Here is an 18,581-nt window from a genome sequence, read left to right as displayed (position 1 = left end):
AATTTACTCCGTAGGTTATGTAAAATAACAATACAGAATGTATTATGCAAAAAGTAAGCATATTAACCATATGATCTTTGCTTACATCTTTCTGTTGTTACAAGCCATGACAGAGCATAACTGGTGAAGAAGCAGAATTGCAGAAGAACAATTAGGATAATAGGTAGAATATAGTGTGGTGAAGGGGGTGGTTGTCATAACCCTACCCATAATGCTTGCTGCATGAAGACAAGTCAGCAAGAAATGTATCTTTAACTTGAAAAAAATAATACCAAGAATTTGCAAAAAAAGTGTTATTTCCAGTTTACTTTTGTTGTCACAATCATACCTCAAAAATGCAGGAAATACATTTTCTTAAACTGAAACCTTTAGCTACTTCAAAGTGAACGCATTTGGTAAAACTTAAGTAAAGCTTTTTTTCACATGGGGTCCCTGGTACCTTTTAAGTTTGATTATAAAACACGACAGTAGGAGAGTTATTTTTAGTTTATAAAATATTCTTCACTTCACTTCAGAATGCAATTAATGTGGCAAACTAATTTATATTATGATTGACATACATTTGACTTTAGAAATGCAGAGTTTATCATTTACGTGTTTATGCAACTGCAGATATATGTATATAGATTCTCCTGGTTTCTAAAGGTTTATCATATAATTTGTATGTTAAAGTGGCTAACAGTTCAAATGGTTAGTAAATGGAGTTAAGGTATTTAGTTAATGGCAGGTACAAGTGTAGTCAAAATTACGTGTGGAGTGCAATTCTGCCATTATTTTCAAAAGTAGCAAAAGGTTTAAAACAAGTAATCACGTGTCAGAGGCAGGAAACGTCTATGAAGGGACATAATTAAAGATGTAAATTACATTCCAAAAAAGTACAGATGTTCCGAGTTTACCAGTTGCTTTTAATTGAAGACAGGATTCTTAACCAATGAATGAGATGGTCTTTAATTCAAAAAGTACAGTAATCCCTCACTTATCGCGGGAGATAGGTTCCAAGGCCGACCGCGATAACTGAATTTCCGCGAAGTAGGGACACCATATTTATTTAATTATTTAACGTGTATTTGGACGTTTTTAAACCCTCCCTGTATTGTTTACAACCCACCCTTTACTCTATTAATAACAGGGACAACAGCTAAGCAATATGAAATCGGTAGATAAGTTTACACTTACTGTATAGCGAAGTACACGTAGCTATATATGACGTGATGATGGTGATGAATATGCTGCGCAGTAAAAATGATGACGATGAAGGTGATAATCCCCTGAATGCAGTAGCAAGAGCACGTTAATGCTGAATGAGTGAGATGAGACTTCCTGGTTAATGCAGCACTCCGTCGCTGAGCCAATCAGCAGCACACAGGAACTTAACTGCGTGCTCTGATTGGGTAGCTTCTCAGCCATCCGCCAATAGCATCTCTTGTATGAAATCAACTGGGCAAACCAACTGAGGAAGCAAATACCAGAAGTAAAAAGACCCATTGTCCGCAGAAACCCGCGAAGCAGTGAAAAATCTGCGTTATATATTTAGATATGCTTACATATAAAATCCGCGAAGTCGTGAATCTGCGAAAAGTGAACCGCGAAGTAGCGAGGGATTACTGTAATTGCCATGAGGCTTTAATTTCTGTTTGTGATGTGCTCTGATTATTCCAGAAGTAACTAACAATATATTAGAATATATACATTTTATACATTTTGTGCATACGACTGGATAACTGACCTGTTGATTATGCGACACAAGCAACATGAATTTTTTTTTGCTTTTTGCTGTGGATGTTTTTAACGTTGTTACCGTTCTGTGATATTTTCCTTTATCCAGATGACTTTTAGATAGTACTTGCATCTGTCAGACTTGTCATCCAGAAGGTGATTGTGTTTTTGTCTTTCTTACAACATCTTAGACCTATTCAAGTTTCATTTCCCTCATATGAAATTGTATCTCATTCAGAAGAGTCAATCTGGATGTTACTTTTCTTTCCCCCTTCTTTTTCAGTGTCATTGATGTCATTCCATCCATCTCAGCACTTAGAAGCCTTTCATTGTAAATGCATCATAGCTTGCCACCTTATGTTGATGTTTCATGGATTTAAGCACCCGTTTGATTCTCTGGATTTACACAGAGACTTTACAGATTTACACAAGTAGCTTTCTGTAGATCACAGTGAAGCATTAACACATGAATGCAAGAGGCCTGTGGTAGATTGTTCCTGAGAGTGGAAGTGGAAACAGATACCTTTTAGTACTAACAAGTACTAACTTCTTAATTTTTTGAAACTATATAATGATAATAAGAAAATTAGAATAATTGAATTCAGAAGTAATTAGAGCATATGAGTGTCTCCAGGTGTAAAGAACTAGAGAAAGTTCAAGTAGTATTATCTGCAAATAGAATTAAGATTTAACTGTAACCAAAAAGTGCAGGAGAGTTGGAACATTAATACTTAGATTAAGTTTTGCACAATTGAAAACATGAAAAAGCACTTCTGCTAAGCAAAACTTATTGAAATGTATCTTTGAAATCAGATATATAGAAGATTTATAACTTGGTATAATTTATACTTAGGATGGCTAAGAAGATTTCAGCTTCACATTTCATTTAAATTTTTTTTTCCTCCATAAGATCATGAGTATAAATAACAAAACACCCTAAAATCAATAAGTTTTCTTCACTGACCTTGTATTCTTTGACCTCATGCAGAGTGCAGATACTGTATACTATTTAAGTTTTGCAGGGTGTTGGATATTTATATGCTATAAACCATTGTAGTAATATACAGTGTGTTTAATGTCTTTGATAGATAGATAGATAGATAGATAGATAGATAGATAGATAGATAGATAGATAGATAGATAGATAGATACTTTATTAATCATCCCATATCTCAAGTTTGCATTATCAGAATTTTCAACACACAGGTTATTATTTTAACACCGTAAAGTATTAATTATAAGGAACTGTTTTGATCTTTCTATATTACTTCTATTCTATGTTCAGTTTTTTTAATTACTATTAAGGCATAAATATAAGACACGGGTGAAGACAGAATATAAGTGATTTAACTATTTTATTAAAACAGATTTGTTAAGGAAGAGTCAAGCTTCAGTATTTGGCATGTTACAATACATTTAAATCTCTTTTTAAAACAAGGGTTATACAGACCATAAATACATTGTAAATGGATTTAAAACAAAGTTGAACAAAACTATGTACTGTGTTATGTCCAAAATTAAAACAGATATTTCCATAAATATTTGTAAAACAAATGGAATATTAAGAACTGACTATTAAATGAAAAAAATGTGCCAGTTACAGAGTTACAGTACAGTACCTATTGTGATTGTAGCTTTTCATATCCTTTGTTGTTCTTTTGCACTTAATTATGTTGATTTGCCACACTCTTTAATGTTCTTGCATATCGAAAAGCAACAATAAAGATTTTTGAATAGAGAACCAGCATGAGAGAAAATGGGAGAACAAATGCAAATGCTATTTCCATGATGGTAAGTGTAAGGTTAGCCACAAAATATCAGGAACATAATTAATTAAGAGACTAAACCAAACTATAGAAATTCAATTAATTGCTACAAATACGCAGGCTCTTCTGTTGTTATTTTTGAGGAATAATCAGTGGGTTACAAACAGCATAGTATCTGTCGGCAGCAAGAAAAATGAGGTGTGCAATAGAAATGCTTGTTAGAAATGTATAACAAAGTAAAACTGTCCAATTGAGTCTTTCTCCAAAGTCCCAGCATTTATCTGCTGATGAATGGCATGATGAATATTCCAATAAGAAAGTCTACAAAACCCAATGAAAGTGTAAGCACATTTGTCGGGGTGTATAGCTTCTTGAAATGAGTGATGCAAATGATGGTTTCCAAATGGTGCTGAAGATATTCCAGCCATAAAGAGTATGTAAAGAATGACATTAACTGCAACCAGCTCATGTTGTTTTGAGCAGGTTGTGTTTTTTTGAACCAGGATGCACGTATTGCTTTGCTTCTTTTTATTCTAATGAGAAATAAATCAATAGAAGCTGGATTGTTTATTCATTTGTTAAAGTCCCATTATGTGGCAGCAGGTTACTTCTTAATAAATGGGATGACTATAATTACAAGTGACTATTATTTTGCCAGTTAAACTCTGAGGAACTAACATCCCTGAAGGTGAGATCTCATAAACATGAACCCTTATATTATGCTTTTATCAATTTAATTTATTTAAATTTAATTTTGTATAGTGCTATTTACTGCGGTGGGCTGGTGCCCTTCCCGGGGTTTGTTCCTGCCTTGTGCCCTGTGCTGGCTGGGATTGGCTCCAGCAGACCCTCGTGACTCTGTGTTAGGATATAGCAGTTTGGAAGATGACTGACTGACTGACTGACTGATAGCACTATTTATTGAAACTAGGCTAAGGCCATTGTAAGATGTTTATACTGTAAGTAAAATATAAATTTCAAATTTGACAAATAACATTATTTATGCACACAGTAATACATATTATATTAACCACACATAAAACAAAGCAATTTTAAACTGTATAACCTAAAAGGACCTTGCATTTGCATTTATAATGATATTTATATTTGATATTTTATTCTGATTTCACAGTTAACTCCACATGACAATAACTGCCATTTTTTTCTGTGACACAGTATCTTACTACAAAAGATTTAAATTTAAACTAAAGGCACTGTGATAATTTTTTGTCTATAAAAAGGAATGGAGAGCTCTTGGAACAATCCTATGTTGCAAACACAGTATGTTGTTTTTAAGTAGATAAGGTTTTAATTTTTTTATACTTTATCTGATGTACACTGTCCAGTGCCAATGGTAAGCTGCAGGAGTACAGTACAAGGCTTACAGGTAGCTGTAATGATATAATAAACATTTTTTTTGGTCTGTACATTAGTATGCGGCTCCTGTTTTAATTGTTGATTTGTTTTTCTAATTTTATTTACTGTGTGAAATATCTGCTGATGGCACATGCTGTTAGTAGGGGAGTATATAAAGTAATTAATAATAGATTGTTTGCAATACTTGCTTTATTTTTTGTATAGAGCCCTGGGGCCTCATGCATAACACCATGCGTAGAATTCACACTATAACATGATGTAAGCACAAAAGCAGAAATGTGCTTACGCACAAAAAAATCCAGATGCATAAATCTGTGTTCGCCAACGTCCACGTTCTTCCGCTCCATAAATCCCGGTTAGCATGAAAAGTAACGCATGTGCACGTGTCTGCTGTCCCGCCCCAACTCCTCCCAGAATGACGCCTCTTTGAATATGCAAATCAATACAAAAAGCCCTTAAGCTCAGCCTTCTGTGAAAAGACAATTGTAAAAGCATAGGGGAAAACAGAAGAATTTCAGAGAATACCAAGCAGAAGCCAGGAAAAACGTACTATTTGTTGGTTTAAAAAGTGGTATAAACATCAAAAGGAAGTTGATCGAGTGACATACAGTGTTGGAGAAACTTGAAATCTCAAGTTCACAAAGTCGCACAGTGCCCGAAATAAAAACAGTTGTCAGATATCAAAGTCGCCGTGAAAAGGCAAGTCGTAGCCCACTGTCTGAGTGTCATATGAAAGCTTATTAGGGTACAGAGAAAAAAAAATAGGCACACATTGGGAAAAAAAGCATGAAATGTCAAATTTAATCTCGAAATTTCCACTTTAATCACGTAGTTTATTTTGTCATTAAAGTAGAACATCATAAACTTCATCTTATAATCGTTTAATTTACTAGTTTCTCAAATCCCATCGTAACTAAAGTAGCACGTTAAATGCTTTGTTTTGTATGTGATCTTCTATGTATTCTATGTGTGTGAATCACTACGTGCTTCCAGGCTTTCTCTTCCTCCGACAGGACACAGAATCCATTACATTCGTAATATTACAGCTCTCTGAATAATTAAAATACTGAGATGTATATGTGATATGATTTTTATGATGAAAGGAGTTAAAGCATGTATTAAACATAGGAACATGGTGGCGCAGTGATTGTTCCTGCCTCACGCAAGATGCTTGCTTTGCTGTGCGCGACCTTCAATGAAATAATTTATTGCAGCAGTGCTGTCTCATTCAAATGTGCTAACCTCTAATTCCTGTCCTTCCTTTTTTTTCTCCAAATACCCAATTGCCACACAGTCAGCTCTGTAATAGACGTTAAGCCATCTGTAAGCTTAGAATGCCGATTCTTCAAAACTTTTAAGGAACATTGAAACATCTTCGTAGTATGTGTTTAATTTTTCCATCCATCTATCCTTCCAGTGTTGCACCAGCCACAGCAAGTATACAGCGCGAGACAGAAACAATCTGTGAACGGAGCATTAGCTCCTAGCTAGAGCTGCGGCACCGTGTCCTCACTTGTTTAATTATTAACAATATAGATTATGTAAATGAAGTTAAAATTTTATCTGTATAATTTAATAAACATATTTTGCTGCATTTCATCTTAAAAATGATATCGTCATAACATGTAAATGCATGCTTTATAAAGTGGCTCAGGTTGTGCAATATTATAACTGTACACTATAAGTTTACAGTGAGGTAATTGTACTTATAAGCACAAAGTGTTCTACAAGGAGCACTTGATGGACTGATTGAGTGCGTTTAGAGTTCTTGGGATGAAACTATTTCTGAACTGCGAGGTCCATACAGGAAAGGCTCTGAAGCATTTGTCATATGAGAGTAGTTCAAATAGGCAGCATGGCTGAGGCAGCGTGTGCTTGATGATGTATCCCGATAATTCTCTTTCCAATCAGCTGCTGAGCTGTGATTCCCCACTCAGATACAGTGATATAAATACTCTGAGTGGTGCAGTGAAAGTAATATGGAAAAAGGTGATCCGCTGTGGCAACCCCTAACGGGAGCAGCTGAAAGAAGAAATAGAAGGTGCAGTGAGAGTAACAACGCTAAAGCAGTTGTGGTATTTATAATACTATGGCTATTCCCTGGACCATTATATTGTTACAGGTTAATTACAATCAGATGCCTTAAACTAATAAACAATATGCAGTTAGTTTCAGTGTATATGATAAAGCCACGTCAGGGTAACCACACAGGAACAGTAGCACTGCTTTGACGCTGGGTGCCGCCAGTCTGCAAATCCGAGCGCAGAACTTGCGTACGCCAGGGTATGAGCTACCGTGGAAATCTGCGTGGCATTACACCAAGTTTAGGTTTTATACATCGTGATTTGAGCATGGAAACGTTTGCACGTAACATTTTTGTGCGTACGCACTGTTTATACATGAGGCCCCTGGTCTTTACAGTGGAGAGAATGCCTTACCCATATAGATATAAACAAATATTTTTTAATCAGAGTGTTTTAGTAGTAACCCTGGAATGGTACCCTAGTTTAAATTTACATATCACTGTACATTTTTTACAATAAAGAATATCATTAATAATAGATTGTTTGTAATACTTGCTTTAATTTTCATATAGAGCCCTGGTCTATACAGTGGACAGAATGAGTTAGATATAATAAATTATTTATTTAATCAGATTATTTTATCCCTGTAATGGCACCCTAGATTAAATTTACATAACATTATGCACTTTTTTCTGTCAGTCATTTTGACTGTGTTAATGGTGTTTACCTTTGTTATACTGTATGTCACTATCCAGCCTAGTGATTCACCAGGCTGATTTACAAAGTGTAGCGTTAATATTTATAGGATGTTTAAAATTACCATTGTGAGAACAATTATCTAGCTGCCATAAGTAGTGGTGAACCATCTGTCTCAGCTATTTTAAGTCAGATATGAAAGCCTATTATTTTACAGTTTTTCAGCCTGTTTCTGAAGGTGTTTGTATAGCTCTTTTTTCGGTATACATGCTCAAGTGCTTTGATACTTTATAAATATCAAACAAAGTTATATGGATATAATATAAGTGGTTTAATTGTTTTCTGGAAACAAATTTAGTAAGGAAGAATCAGTGTTGAATATTTTAAATGTTATAATAAATTTAAATCCTTTTCTAAACCAAGGGTAAAATAGCCCATAAATGACTGGGTTTAAGGCGAAATTGAACAAAACTAGGTAATCAACTATATCCAAAGCCAAAACAGACATTTTATTGAAAAGTGCTAAAAACTTAAATATATAAAACTGACTAATAAATAAAAAATACGTACCTATGATAATACCTATCGTGATTGTAGCTTTATTTTGGCCTTTCTTCTTCTTCATTTGCATTGTGTTAGCTTCACCTCTTATATTCCTTAAAGATTTTGTATGCTGAATTGCAACAAACAGGATCTTACAATAGAGGACCAGCATGACAGAAAATGGAAGCAAACTAGTAAATAGCATATCTACAGTAAGAAGTATGAGATTTGTCACAAATATGCAGAAACCAACACAAATATTTTTGTCATTATTGAGAAAGGTAAACTCTGCATGAAAACTCAAGGCAGTGTAACAGACTGAAGAAATCCAACAGATTGCAACAAATACCCAAGTTTTTCCAACTGTTATTTTTGTGGAATAGTGTAGTGGGTAACAAACTGCATAGTATCTGTCAACAGAAAGAAAAATAAGATGTGTAAGAGAAATTGTAGTAATTGCTGTGTAACAAAATATAACTGCCATGCATGTATTAACTCCAAAGTCCCAGCATTTATCCATTGATTGAATCAGTATAACTGGCATAATGAATATTCCAATAAGAAAGTCTTGAACAGCCATTGAGAGTGTCAACACATTTGTTGGTGTGTGCAGCTGCTTGAAATGAGTGATGGAAATGATCACCACCAGGTTCCCAAAAGTTGCTAAAAGTATTCCACTTATAAAGACTATATATAGAGTGACGTTGACTGCAAGTAACTCATTATTTTTTGAACAAGTTTTGTTTTCTTGATGAGGACAGTACTTTTGCTCTGCTTCTTTTAAACCCATTTTGATGAAAATCTACAGAAGACAATTATTGATTTTTCCAGTTGCATTCATTCAGTGATTTCTGGCTGACACAGAGAGAAGGAGTTTTGAAACATTGAGCAAACTTGCCACACATTTAAATGGAAGGATTCTAATCATGAGGGATTGTTTTTTTCACATTTAATTTATACTCAGTGGAGCACAAGGGGGCGTGGAACTCTGTTTCATTTAGAATTCATGAACATTTATCTTTATATCTTGTCTTTGGTATTTTCTTGTCTTTTAATATGATGGTTCACCCTTATTGTATGGTTAATCCTTTTTTGTAATAAACCCATTGTTAGTCAGCCACAAGATCTCATGTCAGAACTTTTATACTTTTTATTGTGATATTTTTAATGTTCATAAGATAAACTAGAGAACTATAGGAAGAATGCTTTATTTATAGTACTTTGTACTTTAAAATGTGTTATGCACTCAGGGGAGGTCAACCAGTTACAGTTATGTCACATAAAGTTTGTGTCCTTTATGGAAGTAAGTTCAGCGGTTCAGTACGCAATGTCTATGCCATGCCACAATAGTGCAATGTTGATGTTTGTTTTGACTGAAGATCTACACACCTAGCAGAATAATATTTATACTATATATTAGAAATATATATGGTGCATGCTTGTGATGGCACAATATAAAATAAAGAAATAATGATTGTACACACTAGCTGCTTTTAATATGTGCTTTGGTTTGAATCACACCAACAAATGTAACTTTAAAAAAAGTAAAAGCTTTTTTACAGTAGGTTAATTTACTGCATTAAGCTTAGATGGGACTCTGAATCAACAATCCATTAAACTTGCCCTTCTCTTCCAGTTGGAGTCATTTTCCAATTATTAACCATGTGGCAGTTAACCTTATTATTTTCATGTCCATAGGGATTACAGAGAATATAATTTGCAAACATAAAAAGCTGGTTGACTTTTTTTTTCTTTTTTTTTTTAATTTGGCCATTTTAGTGTAAAACTAAAATGACACAGCTGTTAGGGATTAAAAATGAGTTACAATCCTAATTTGAAACAACGATTGTGTGGATTTTGCATGTGCATGTTGTTATATTTTTTTTCTTGTGCCCAGAAACTATACTTATTACGTTGACTAGAAACTCTAGAAACTGACTTGGTGTAACTGATTTTGAATGTGTGCATGCAAGTAAGAATTTCAGTATGGATCATGAGTGGACCCTATAATAGAGTGCTGTAGAGATAGATTACACTTCTCTACTTCCCTTAAATTAGAATTAAAAATTGTCTGTTAATTTTTTTCAGTAAATTTATAATTGTATAGTTATATATAATAAACATCAACCTTGAACTGGATATCTATCTGTTCTAGGTCACATTCATTCCATCACGTTAGTTTGATATGCAATTTTAAATGCAATAATTGGAGTTGCTGTAGAAATGAACATACTGACCATAGCTTGTCCTATAAACACAAATGAAAAACATATTAATGATTTTCACAGATAAAATAAAGGCAAGTTCTATGGATTCATCACTGAAAGTCAAGTCAAGTTTATTGCCATGTGTACATATTGAGCATAGGAAAGGTGCTATATAAATAAACTGTATTATTATTATTTTATTATTACATGGCGCAATAATACTGTTATTTACAAGTCTTCATAGAACAGTTAGCAATATAATAGTAAAATAAATAAATAAAAAAGGTATACATATACAGTACACTCACACACATATACAGTATACAGCCCGACCCAAAACAAACTGGACACGGCGGCACACGTAAAATAAACAAACTTTATTTTTTCTTCACCTGTGGGCACACGTCTTCCCTGTGTCCCTCAGGCAGTACACAGTCCTAAGCACAAACACCAAGTACACCAAGCAAAACTCTTTTTCTTCCTCCACCACTCCTCCCAGGCAACACCGTCCTCCTCCTCCCGATTCTGGCTACTTGAGTGGTGGTAGCTGGACCCTTTTATAGTCCACCCGGAAGTGCTCCAGGTAGTTGAATTCCAGCTGCACTTTCGGGTGTGGCGAATAACTGCCCATACGGGCTCAGGAGTCCCAGCTGCAGCACCCCCTGACAGTGCCTGCAGGACCCAACAGGGCTGCACCCAACTCCAATTCTCATGGAGCCCTGCAGGAAACCGAAGCACCACTCCAACCCAGGGGGGCGGCCATGTAGCGTCCACGGAGAGGTATTGCACCGTCCATGGCTGCTCCCCCTGAGCATATAACGAAGGGGTGTCCCGGCCGGTCATGGACCCCAGTCGTATGGCACAATATATATATATTGTGAGCAGGGGGGCTGAATGCACCCCTAGAAGACACGGACGCTCTTAAAAAAACTCCCTCTTAAAAACGGCATTAGACTACCTTCACATTGCTCCCTTACTTGCTGGGCTTACTTGCGGCTGCTCAGTTGCGTGATATCTTTCTCGCACGGCGGTACGCATACTTAAAAGCCTGAAAAGCAACTGTCCTTGTTGGCTGATTGCTTTGTTTCTTTCCCCCCCAGACATCCTCTGCTCCTGTTGCAGGTCCCGCTCCCGTTGTATTCCCCTATGATGTTTGCCTATTCTTTTAAACAAGAACTAACTGCATACTGAGCTCGTTTTACGTCTGAAAGAGTCATGTTTGTTTGAAGTGTTTGAATAAAGCTCCTGTCTCTACAGTCACCTGTGTTTCTGTGCAATTCTGTGACCCAAGCGTGACAAGATATATATATATATATATATATATATATATATATATATATGTATACACATCAGAATGAAGCTCCTCAGGCACACCAAACCTGTTAAAGAAACCCCCAGTGAGTGTGTTTGCTAGTGGTGGCTTCCCAGGTGGAGCATAGGCCTCTGGTAACTTTGTGAAATAGTTCAATGCAGCAAGGAAAACATACCAGTTTTTCTAAACAGAACATGGGAAAGGCCCCAAGATGTCCAGCAACTGTCTCCATGAGAGTCACAACTTCATAATGCAATTAAAAAGGCAGTAGAGTGATATAATGGGTTTTTCCTGGCATTACTGGTATCATGCCTACAGTGATCCTCCACATTCTCTGCTGCAATGACCCCAGTATAAAGCCTTGCACAGCTGCTTATCGGTTTTGGTAACTCCAAAGTGAACAGACCTGCATTCTATGCAACACTTCCTCTCTGAGTGCTTGAGGTACCACAAATTGCCATCTTCATTCTCCAGTTGCTGGACCCAAACATTGCAACTTTTGATCGATCAATAACCTACCCCCTAGATCGTAAGCCCTTCATGGCAGTGGATTGGGGGAAACCTTTTCCCAAGTGAGGCACTTACCTTCTTTAAGCCAGCCAGCCAGCCAGAAAGCATTCGCATCTTAGGGTCATCCTGTGCTTTTTGTGATAGTACCACTGCTTGACATTGTGCTGTAGTAGTATCTACTATCTCACATTTTCTCTTCACTCCTGGCACTCACAGCAAGCATATCTATCTTCTGCACAAGATCTGCAGGACATAGCATTTGCTGCTCTCTCTTGAACTCGAACACTTGTTTTTTTCTTTTTGCTTAAGGCACAGCTGTAGTATGCCACCACCCTGTCAGTCTCAGGGTGGTGTCGAGAAAGCACATCCACTGTTCCCACATAACTATCATCCATGTCTAACAAGATTGGTAAATGGGTATCTTGCAGTATCAGAATAGATGCTTTGCAACAGGCTGTTTTTAAACTAACAAAGATTGTCTGCTGAGTGACACTTAAATGAAAGGACAATATCCTTTTTAACACATGATGCAGTGGGGCTGCAGTTATGGTGAAACCAAATAGAAAATAGTGGTAATAAAATGCTAGGCCCAGGAATTGTCTCTCCTGCTACTAATTCATTTTCTTAGGATATCCCTGCATTGCAGCCACTTTCTAGACATAAGTCGTAATTCCCTGGCTTCTTACCTCATTGCCTAGAAATAGTACCTCTTGCCTGAACAAGTGGTGCTTCTTGGTGTGAAGCTTAAGGTTTGCATTCCAAAGCATATGTAACACTTATGCTAATATCTGCAGTGCTTTTGACAAGTTGCTTCTATGTACCAGTAAGTACCTGCCAGCACCTTTTCCATAAGGTGTTCTAAAGAGGCTGGTGCATTACACAAGCCAAAAGGCGTGGCCTTGAACTACCACAACCCTCTTCTTATATTGAATGCAGTCTTTGGCCGTGCCAGTGTCTACCTACCAGTATTCATTCTTGTAGTTCAGGAACGAGAGCCAAATGGAACCAGCAGTGAGGTCTAATTACTCATCGGTACATGGCAAGTGGGTATGAATCCTTTGGGGTAACCATATTAAGCCTTCTGTAATCTACATATAAACACCAATCATTATTTTTTGGCATAAGGACAACTGGAGAAACCTAAGGACATTCATATTTCCAGCTTCCTGCATCACATGCAGTATCTTGTGAGCTTCTTCCTACCTAGTCAGTTTGATGCAGTGGGGGTGCTGGTGAATAGGGTGTGCCCATCTCATCTCAATAGGATGCTGAACCGGGTTGATGCACCGAATATCCTCTGTTAAGCTGGCAAAACAGATTTGAAATTCCTAAAACAGTGCCCATATCTAGTTTTGCTAGGTAAGGGTTACCCTTGATTTACTAGCTTAAAAAAATCTCCCCCCAATAAACCTCAAATCTTTGGGCTCTGTTACACAATGGTCAAGACAGTAGTTGGGGATAATTAAATTGCTCAGGCACCAGCAGCATCTTGGGTAGTGTGTTACCCGAGAATTGGAAGTGTTGGTCATTTTGCAAAACTCAGATTGTTTATTTACAGGTCAAGGCAGGCAATCACCATTTAAAGACAGTCAATACCCAAAATACACGTGTCCTTAATATTAGCCATCCATACATTTAAAGACTGTCTCTGCCCTGCCATTCTTTTGTTTACTCAAGTTTGCAACAGTGTGGGTGTTGTTTCACCAATGGCCACAGTCAGCTGCATTCTGGTCACGGTCTACTGCATCCACTCTCTCAGTAAATTTGAACAAACTAGGGCCTCACAGTTGCACTCATAAACCCACAGATGGATTTGACAATAAAGGGGCCTGTTCTAAGTCAAATATAATGAGCCTCCCAAGTTCTGCCTGCATTATAGCATCCTTATTTCAACACTTGTCCACTATTTGCATGCATGATCATTGCAACTGATCTATTGGCCAGTTTGTATCAATTTTGGCTCCAGCTACTGTATCTGACTGTTGAATGCATCCCACTCTATGTATTCAAATAGTTCTCAGTTGTAACTATCAGGTTGCCTATGAATGGCTTACACACTTGACAGTCATGTTCATTGCTAAGGCAAATAGAATCACTGATTTGTTTAAACTGATTCTGAGTGGACTTTCTTGTTAAAGTTATTGTTCTAATCTGTAGTAATCTGTATGATTTTAGACTGCATCTCCATGATGTTTGCTTTGTGTGAGCTGGAACAATTTGTGTGGTATTGGTATTAGTGAGATCCAGCTGCTGGCCAATTTAGCCTTATGGTCTCTTGCATTTCTGATTACCTGAGCAACCACACTAGCGTACTTCTGATACTTCTAGGATACTACAGTTCTGAAATGATTTATTAGTAGAGATGTGCTTCATAAGGAAAATCACCAAGTGGGTAGACACAATACCAAAGAGAAAGATCTTTCCTTAATCAATTAAAAATGATATGATCCAAAACTGATTGATCAGACTGAAATCATCTTCCTTGGAACTGAAATATTGTTGATGTTTCTTTATAGATATATCCTGTAGATAGACAGACAGATCCAGATGACTCTTAGAATCTCCAAAGGGCTTTGGGGAGTACCATTTAATCCAGAAGGTCATTGTGTTTTTGTTCTTCTTAAAATATCTTAGGCCTATTTCAGTTTTAATTCCTTTATATCAAATTGTATCTGGCTTAAAAGAATCATACAGGATGTAACAGTGCCTTAGCTCATTTTCTCTCAATTTCTTTAGGTGTGCTTTATATGGTCACCTATATTCCCTTTTGAATATGTAACTCTTACTGTGGTAAGCCAGTATGGATAAGAAATGACTTTTTGTTACCTTCGTGTTCAGTATCTTTGATGCTATGCTGTCCACCTCAGCACTTAGATGCCTTTATCTCAAAATACTCTGTACCTTGCTGTGTTATGTTAAAGTTTCAGGATTTTAAGCACCTGCTTGATTTTATGGATTTTCACTTGCCTTTGGTTCATGGAGTACAATGTTCCCCTCCCTCAAAACATTTCATCTTTGCTTTATGGATTTTTAGACCTATTGCATTCTTACTGACTTTGCTATTTTGAACACTAGAGGGCACTGTTGATCCCCAAACCCAACAGACAGACACTGAGGACACAAGTTAAAAGCACCTAGTGCGTGTTTATTTTTGTCAGGCTCTTTACAACGCTTTCCTGCACTGCAGCCACAAGTAAACAGGAAATGCAGCCCATTCTTTCTTTCTCTCTGTTTCTTTTTTTTTCTCCTCCACACCTCCCAGCAAGCTTTGTGCACCTTCCACCTGACTGGCTCACCGACTGGGTTTAAGGTGGTCCTTTTTATATCGGCCAACCCAGAAGTACTTCTGTGCTTCCGCTCATGTGGCCTGCTAGTACTTCCGTGTTAAGGAAAAACCTTGTCTCCCATGGTTCTTACCTGTGGAAATCGGGGCCACCCCTGCACTCAAGGGAAGCTGCCATCTAGTGTCTTGGGGGATGCAGTGCCTTAAAGAAGCTGCCTTTCCCCAACGTTCCACATCCTGGGAGTCCCGGCCGGGTTGGGCTACTGGCCGTCCCTTACACTATAAACACATTTTTTACTCACTGCCTCTCCGTTGCCTTCATCTGTAAATTGTATGTCCAACCACATGGGGGGCTTACTTTTATCTTCTTGGACATTCCAAGTGGTGTATTGTAAGACTCAGTCTGTACTAATTTGGAGATTAGGCTGCTAATCTTTCTTTTCATGTTGTGAGCCTTCTAACCTGTCCTAATTTCCTGATACTGTATATGTTGGCTTCCTGAATAGATAAAATAACTTACAATAAAAACATAATCATTAGCATTGCTCTTTATTTAAGTATTACATCAGTATCCAACAGCACTACTGCTGTGTTTACAATACAGAAACAGAGAAAAACATAAGCACATGAAAATTAGTTGGCACAGGAAGATTACCTTGTATATAACACAAACGTCATATCCATATCATTGTTGTACATTGTAGTTCAGGACTGTCTCATCTTGTCACAGTCAGAAATGCATAACAAACTTAATTACATAAACAAAATTTTAACAGTGGTAACTTTGGCAAAAAACAAGACAAAGAAAATACAACCTAACATGTTACAATCCACAAAATATCAAATTATCTACAATTTATCTAATTGATTTTCAAATATGGTAATGGTAATTATATGCAGTACATCATAGACATGCATTTCCTTTTCTACATTTGGCTCACACAAATTTTCCTTCTAGCATATTTGCATTTTCCCTTCAAATTGTGTCCTGTAATGTTTCAGTTTGAATTGCAGAGAGGACAGCGGCAATGCACTTAGGATATGTTAGATGTAGTGCATAATAGTATGCCATAAGGTACATGATACCTTCCTGCAACATTTCTTGAGGGAAAGTTGTCAAATGGTCACTTCCAATAGCTAGCATGAAGTTATCTTGGTCCACAATAAGGGCAGCGCTAGTCAGTGGTCAGTCTTTGCTGTAGAAAGGCATCAGGATTCTCGGAGGTCTTCAAGACAAACGAAAACCAACAAAGAAAATAGGCTGAATTTATTTTATCCTCTGTAGTCCTATACAGATTTATTATACATTTACTTATTTATAATACTGAATTAATGTGGTAATTTTAACAGAAGCAGTTATACACAGCTTGTAATTGAAATAGCAAAGAAATCACTAAAAATTGAAGATTGTTATATTCTGTTGAGCCCTTTTAATCAAACCATTTAATGTATAATGTCGTTCCTGTAGCTAACATTAAAAACAACCCTGAAAATTGCTGCCAGTCACAGATGGATAGAATTGAAGCAACTGTCTTTATTTTTCCTTTAAACAATTTAAAAATGCAAAGTTTTACCTTAAGGCCATGAACTAATGCCTCATGTTTTGTTTCCCAGCTTTTTTGGGGGTAGAGAAAGTGAAGGAAACATGGATTGCAGAGCTCTAAACATGGCGATGGCATTTTTCACTAATGAAAAAAAAAATCTTATTAAATATCTTTCGCATTATGTTCTAATAATTCGAACATTCTCCTTTTAATGAAAACTACAACATACAGCAAGCTTTAAATTAAGAATGATTTATAACAAAAATGATATGATGTCTGGTATTATTTTTACCTACTAATATGCTAGAACATGAACGAACAATTGAAATGAACCTTACATAGATCATATTTAAAGTTTTAAGTATTCTTTAAAATATTCCTTAATTAATTATACCTAATAAAGGATAGTGTCAGTCAGTTTATTATTCTGTTGTGTCTTAAAAAAATGCTAGACAAAACTATTTACAATGATAATAAATGGCTTTTTAAAAACATAATTAAAGGGAAAAAATTATTTCAGAATAAACACAGTACAACTTTCTAATACAATGAAGAAAAGGGAACCTGGAATTCACAAATCAATAGTTACTGGCAAAGACAGCAGTAATAATATTTTGCATGAAAATTTCTCAAAGTTTGGCTTACTATAATATAGACTTGGTCTTTATGGAAAAAATGGCATAAAAAAGTACAACCCATTGAGCATCAACTGCAAAATATCATAACTTTAAACAACTTCAATTTGACTTTTATTTAGGCCTATCATGCTGCAACACTGAGTAAAGTGCATAACTAACTATAAAATGAGTTTGAATAAAATATGCATGACAAATGTTACCATCATCGTGCATATGTGGAGGCTTCAGGATCTTCTTCATTACTCCATACAGCTGTGCTTTTCCATAAAAACTGGTCCATCTGCTCTTAACTTCTGTGATGTACTCTTAGTTGGAATAATCTTAACTACAACGCATTTGATCCATTACCTATAAAATAAGCACACTCTAAGTCAGCACATATTTTGTTTTAAGAAACCATTTTCAAAAATATTTCAGTCAAATGTCTGTTTTATGCACTTACATGATCCAGTTCTTTAAAGCATGGGTAAGCCTCCCATAGAATCTATAAATGACCTCTGTGCATTAAATTCATGATCAAGGAGCTATGTAACTACAAATTTATTTGGCTTTGGTTTCTTGTAAAGGTCCTGTAGTGTTTTGTAGTGCCTGGCTTGTATTTAGTGGCTGTCAACTATTGTGTTAACAGCTGCAAAAACATATAAATGAATAATCCAATCAGCTGTGTTTTCTAAACAGTCTGAACTAAGATGGGATATGACCATCTCTATTGTGCACTTACCAGATGGTTCACATTCTTTCTCTGCTGTAACTTCTTGGGTACGACTAAAAGGTGACACAATAACAAACGTCGCTGAAGCAATAGAATTCCCCGTAGATGCAGTGGAATTGGCCTCGCCTGAATTCTCGACTTCAGCAGCATCAGGCTTGTCAGTGGTGATGCTGAGACATCTCTTTATTTATTTGAGGCATACAGTCCTGTCGCTTCTGAGGTGTGCAGATATTCTGTAGCCTTTTCAGGAGTT

The 18,581-nt window shown here is 36.4% G+C and overlaps 1 protein-coding gene and 1 long non-coding RNA gene across 2 annotated transcripts in view; one reads left to right on the top strand and one right to left on the bottom strand.

Annotated features, from left to right (window-relative positions):
• The window catches only part of stx7l (syntaxin 7-like), a 197,400-nt gene that overhangs the window by 9,780 nt on the left and 169,039 nt on the right, over window positions 1–18,581 (top strand). The gene's annotated exons all lie outside the window — the stretch shown is intronic.
• Window positions 16,385–17,958, bottom strand: LOC127526972 (uncharacterized). Its single transcript, XR_007934338.1, has 3 exons — window positions 17,817–17,958; window positions 17,009–17,119; window positions 16,385–16,660 (listed from the first exon to the last, which is right to left on the bottom strand). It is a non-coding gene; the product is annotated as an uncharacterized LOC127526972 (long non-coding RNA).

Source organism: Erpetoichthys calabaricus, chromosome 3 (assembly GCF_900747795.2).
Source record: "Erpetoichthys calabaricus chromosome 3, fErpCal1.3, whole genome shotgun sequence".
Taxonomy (NCBI): domain Eukaryota; kingdom Metazoa; phylum Chordata; class Cladistia; order Polypteriformes; family Polypteridae; genus Erpetoichthys; species Erpetoichthys calabaricus.
Note: the sequence above shows the minus strand (reverse complement) of the source record. Positions and strands in the feature narration are given on the sequence as shown.